The sequence below is a fragment of the Pezoporus flaviventris genome, unplaced genomic scaffold (assembly GCF_033815535.1).
Source record: "Pezoporus flaviventris isolate CSIRO_AGI_PZ_B2104156 unplaced genomic scaffold, CSIRO_AGI_Pfla_v1 ptg000270l, whole genome shotgun sequence".
Taxonomy (NCBI): Eukaryota; Metazoa; Chordata; class Aves; order Psittaciformes; family Psittacidae; genus Pezoporus; species Pezoporus flaviventris.
Window position 1 is genome coordinate 397,406 of NW_026892817.1, and position 6,000 is coordinate 403,405.

Below are 6,000 nucleotides of genomic sequence, written 5' to 3' on the forward strand. Positions count from 1 at the left end.
TTAGCTGAACAAAACAAATGTCATTATGTTCTACTTTGTATGATGCTATATTATCAGCCGGTTCAGAACAATTGCATCTACTGTGTGAGCCTCTTCTGTTGTAGTTCGTGGAGTAATTCATAGCATCTGTAGATATTTATGCTTGCTAGACTGGTACTAAGAATAGTTGCAACTTTCTACTTAATTACATGCAGGTGAAATAGGTAGACCTGATGTTTGTAGAATGTAATTCCACGTTCTTATAATAAAAACTTGCATGATTTATACTTACTCCAGCAGGAAAGGTGAAAGGTTGCTGTTCATAAATGCACTGAATTAAAAAATGTAAGATGCCAGCATCTTAATTAAAATTCCATACAGTAAACTTTTTAAATGCAGTTTAATGTTGGCCTAGATTTTATACAAGGGGAAAATTACTATATATGTTCACACTCCTCATGGTAGTACTGGTGTTAAATCATGTTCTTGACTGTATTATGTTAACTCAGCTTCCAGTTTGTCTTTAAAAACAAACAAGTTAACCCCTATGATGAATGGTCCTGGACTGCTAAACCCCAGCACCTGAATTTCCTGCGCTAAACTGCCCCCTTCAACCCAAATTTAATGTAGAAAGGGATGAATGAAAAATAGCAGCAGTGTTTTGTCTGCTTAAGTTCAGTTTAAACACCTTTAGACTGCCAAACTTTAATCTGCTTGAATTCCTGAGTTTCTTATGTTACTTAATGTTGGAACTTAATTGAGCACATGTGCATGCAAAGCATGTGATGGGGTCTGTGAATTTTCTTCTCAGATGTTCAGGTGATCTTTGCAAACCACTACAAGGAACAGAGGCTATTTGGTTTGAGTGTGAAACTTAATTTCATATATGGAGTGCCTGTCATGAATAATTTTGTCTGAATTTGGGGCAAGAGGGAAGCAGGTGGTTGTAATCCTTGCTGTCTCTGGAATTTGCTATGCCTGTGACTTCACACGTGGCTGTTTGGCTGTTTTGATAAAAGCTTTTTTGATAAAAGTACTGAATGCACAGTGGGTTGGTGTGATTCTGAAAAGGGAATAGAGCTCAGCTGAAGCAGTGACCCCTGATGTCACAGAGAAGAGTGTGTGTTTCCTTCCTGTCACTGGTGGATTCCTTGGGAGAAGAGGTCCCAGCTATTTCTGGAGTCCCCAGCTGTGCAGTTCCTAGCAGGGCACTGCAGGTACAGCTGAAAATTGCCTGCCTGTTTCCTTGGTACATGATTGAGTTGAGTTGGAGATAAATCTGACTCTGCAGTTCTAACACCAAAAGGAATTGTTCACCTTCATGTGCAGTAGACACGCGGATTACCTTGCAGTTACTGAGGAAAGTATCCATGGGCTGGGAAAGGAAACAGAGCAGGAGGGAACTTTTAGTTAATTGTTGTTCTTCCTGGTAAAACCTGTTGGGCTTTAGCATCTTGTTCCATATCTTCAATGGTAATAGGAATGTATTTTAGTTATTAAAAGTTATATTTCATTTTCTATTCCCCTGTGTTCTAGGAGAAACATGAGCAGGGGTCTCCCTCAATCCATCCTTCTCAGAGAGTGGTGTGGTCACCTCTTGTCTCTGTGCCTCCAAACAGAGTAGTGCTGAATTCCAGTTATAACTTGAGGGAAATGTTTGGTTGGTTTACTCAGTTAAGAGTTTATTAAATGTGTTTCAGTCCCTTATCTATGCAAGGAGTTTTCTGAAATTATGGTAGGATGTAAAATTGTGTACAATTCACAGGTTGCTCTTGCTGACCATCCAAACAGGGTACCCCACCAGTGATGTTCTCGTGGTAAGTGTGTGGACTTGTGAGGCACAGGTTAATGGTTGGCCTCAATGTTCTCAAGGGTCCTTTCCAAATTGAATGATTCTGCAATTCTAAGAAAAGTTGATTTTTGGACTCAGCTCTGTCCCTCATCAGAGAAATGGCACTGCAGAAAGGCAGTGCGTCTGCCACCTGAGGGAGGGAACATCAGGGCTTGCTTCAGGCTCTTTCCCGTGGTGTTCCCCTGGAGCCCCAGGGAGCCCCGGAGGGAGCCCAGCGGGGCAGAGGCAGAGCCACCTTGGGCTGGGCGTCTGCTGCTGCTGAGCTGGGCCGGGCTCCTGGGACGTAGATAGATGCTGGCAAGCGGGCAGAGCTGCAGAGAGACCTCTCTGCCCAGGAGCGGGGCTGGGGCACTGCCTGCAGGCACCCAGGGGGAGACCTGCGAGCCTTGGAGAGCTTAAAGGCACTCTGCAGTGGAGGATGCCAAGAGGTCTCTGCAGGAGAAACGTTCCGAGCCGTGCGCGATAAGGCTCTGGGTGCAGGGCAATGCAGCTGCAGCTCCTGGAAGGATCTCCTCAAGCTGCTGCCTCGGACAGTCCATGGGATCTGTCAGGAGGGCTCTCTTGGTTTCTCTGTTTAGGTAAGGAGGAGGATGTGATCACAATGATGAAAAAGAAGAAACAAAGGGATAATCCTTCTTAATCAAACGCTTTGTTACTTTAAGGGGTACTTCGTTTAACTACTTGAATGTCTAAAACGTTTTGCTAATTAAAGGGGTACTTTGTTTAACTGCTTGAATGCCTTAAGGGGGTTAGGTAATCGAGAGATCCATCCTGTCACAGGATGAGGTGAAACTTGTGTATTGAATAAGTAACTATATAAGAAATGGAATTTAGGGGGGCTAAAATGGTGGTTAAGCTTGTGATAGACATCCCCCGTTACTGCATTACCAAGGAATTCAATAACTCTTTAAGAAGTTTCTTCACCCGAAGACAAGACCCCAGCAACAGGAGGAGAACAATGAAAAGGACCCACGTCAGCGAAGAAAACACGGGCTGCTCCCGCCGGGCAGGCAGTCCCGCGCTCAGTTCACCAGGGACCGGTAGGCAGGCAGGAGACAGTGGTCGGTGAGCAGGCGGGGAGCCTGGCGCACGCAGAGGTGGGCTGGGTGTGGGGGTGTATGTCTTTTCCACAGAAGCCTTCCCGAGGGGGCGAGGGGACGAGTGCCGGGCCGGAGAGCGATCGATTGATCGATCGACTGATGGGAAAAAGTGAATTAAAAAAAAAAAAAAAAGGAGGCCTCACCTGTGGGCGGATGCACCTCATAGGAACTTTCCCAATTACCTGAGGCTCCCAGCATCAGCTGCAACAGGGCTTCCCAGCTGAAGTGTGGGCCTGGAGGATGGTTTGGTGGTGACTGGTGATGCATTTTTTCTTAATCTCTGTTCTCTCTATGCAGTATTAATTTGATGCACTGCTAATTGTCCTCAGTACTTCTACACATATACACAATTAGTTTTATTTTACTTATTTCCTGTATAGAAATATCTACCCAGTTCCCTTTACTGTGCCTTTTTGCTTTGGTGTGCTTGTTTAATCCACTGTGCATGTTATACAGCTAATGTGTGATCATTTTGTGGAGTACCCTGCCTGTCAGCAGAACACTTGTGTTCCCAGCAACCTCCATGCCTCTCTTACAGACACCAGGTCCTGCTGCATTCCAGAAGGTGGAACTGGACGTCTACAAAAAAGGGGCTCCCATGTACACGATGGAACCAAAAGCAGCCTTGGAGGAGACAAAGCAGGGAAGCCGGGGCCAGCAGACTACCGCCCAGGCAAGGTAAGGCAGCCTGCCCACCTCTCCTCCTCTGCTTTGCAGCTACCAGCCTTTGAGCATCCCCACCTTCTGTTGGGGCTTCTGAGAGCACACAACCACCTTAGCGCAGTGACCAGCCACAGGACAGCAGGCCTGCTCTCCTGCCTTGGCCCAAAGCTGAGCAGATGGAGGCCAAGGAACACATCTTTGCCTCTCCACTAGCTCAGCTATTGAAAGCTGACACGTGCTCACACATCATGAGCTGTTCAGAAAGCATAAGCAGATCTTGGATCAAACCTTTCACTGGGCACTGGGGATCAGGTGGCAGAGCAGGGGCATCTAGCAATGTCTTGCTGTGGCTAGAAGGGCTCTGGACTTGGAACTAATTCCATTGCCAGCTCAGCTCCAGCCATGAGCTTGCCCTGCCACATGGAGTGAGCATATCACTCCAGTTTTCATCAGAGACTAGATTTTTCCTTTGAGTGGCCTTCTAAAACCCCTTGAGGGATGTATTTTATCTGCCTCTTAGCTCTGTCTCTCTTGACTTTAACTTCCTCCGCAAAAAGGGGAGAGATGCCAGTCAGTACTGTGGCAGACCACTCGCAATGTCCTAATAACACCAGAGGTTTCAAGTGTGCCACTGGGACAGGGAGACTTTAGCTAAAATTTCTGTCATGGTTTAGCCCAGCCAGTAACTCTCTTTCCTATTCCTCCCACTGTCTGCCAGAGGGAGGCAGAGGAGAATGGAAAGAACATTAGCTCCTATGGGTTGAGATAAGAACAGTCGAGTACCTAAGGTGTAACACAGAACAAATGCTGCTACCACCAATAATAATGATAAGGTGAATGACAAGGGGAGAGAATAAAACTGGTCACCACTTGCCGTCCAGTACCCAACCTGCCCTGAGAAGGGATCTGGGCCTCCCGGGTGACTCCCCCCAGTTTCCCCCGGGGTGGCTGCAGGGTCTCTCTTCCCCTCTGCGGGATGGAGCGATGTGGGAAGGGGGAGGGAACAGTAGCACAAGGGACGTGGCCATGCCAGGGAGTGTCACAGACCTGGTCACAAAGGGCCCCTCTGTGACCCCACCACCAAGGGCAGGAGGCGCAGGGCATCCAGTGCAGGCTGGACCTGAAGCTGGGATAGTGCCTGTGCCAGGAGCTGTCCTGCTCTTGGGAACCTTCTCTGCAGCTCTCCTTGTACCCAGCCTGGATGTGCTGGGCTTCCTCCAACTGCTGCCACAGAAAGTATACGGACTCAGTCAGAGGTCAGTATGATCAGAGAAAAGCCATTTATTACAAAGCCTTAACTCCTTATATACTATTTCTTATGTGCACTTACAGTGATTTGGCATATTATGATTGGATACATGTCTTGAAGACCCTTAGTGACTAACATATAATTGGTTAAGCACAGGTGTGAGAACTTGACAGACCAGAATCTGTAATTACACACATACAACCTCGACCAGTTAGTTTTACTTCCACAGGACCTTTCCAAATGCCAGTTTCCAAATCCTTGTAGTGGACCAGAATACTCAGAGTTTTAGTCATATAACTTGAACCTAATGCTTGACCATGTATTACAGCAGGGGGGTCATTAAAGTCTCCTGTCAATTGCACAAAATTCATAACATATACAGCTTTCTGTATTCTTGCTACCGGTGTAAGTCCTTCTTCCCCCGTTTTTTGTTTTTTTCCAACAACTGTTTCAAAGTTTGATGTCTTCATTCAATAATAGCTTGTCCTGTAAGAGAATAGTGTCAATAGTAACATGGACATATGTCAATTTCCCAAAAGAGGGTACATGAGTCACATTCATTTGTCAAAGCTGAAGAGGCTGGAGGCCTCAAGGGTTGACTCCAAGGCCTATACCTACTGCTTGGCCTTGACAATCAGGGCAAGGTTGCACAATGCCTCGGGCATCTGTTAGGGACAGTCCAAACTGTCGAACTAACATTTTTGTTGATTGATGGAAGAAGGCATAGGATGCTTGAGCTTGTTGAGAGATATTTACAGAGGGTCCTGCCCATGCTGGGGCAACTAATTTATCCACTTTGTTATTGCCTTCACTAAGGCTTCCTGGAAGGCCTGAATGACTGTGAATATGCATAATAAAATATGTACATTTATGAGTATTCACAAGATGTAATAAGGTTTTTAACAAGTTCCACAACCTGTGATTAGAGACTTGTAAAATTGCCCTTTCTGTATGTTGAACAATGCCTACAACATATAAAGAATTGCAGACAATATTCAGAGCGGTGTCAGGCCATCACTGAAATACTGCAATAACAGCACTTAGCTCTAGTGTTTGTAATGAATCGGAAAAATGACCAAGTATCTTCTGCTCTTTCCAACCATCATCTGTTTGCCAAACATATCCGGCCACGTGATTGATTTTGCTTGCATCCGTAA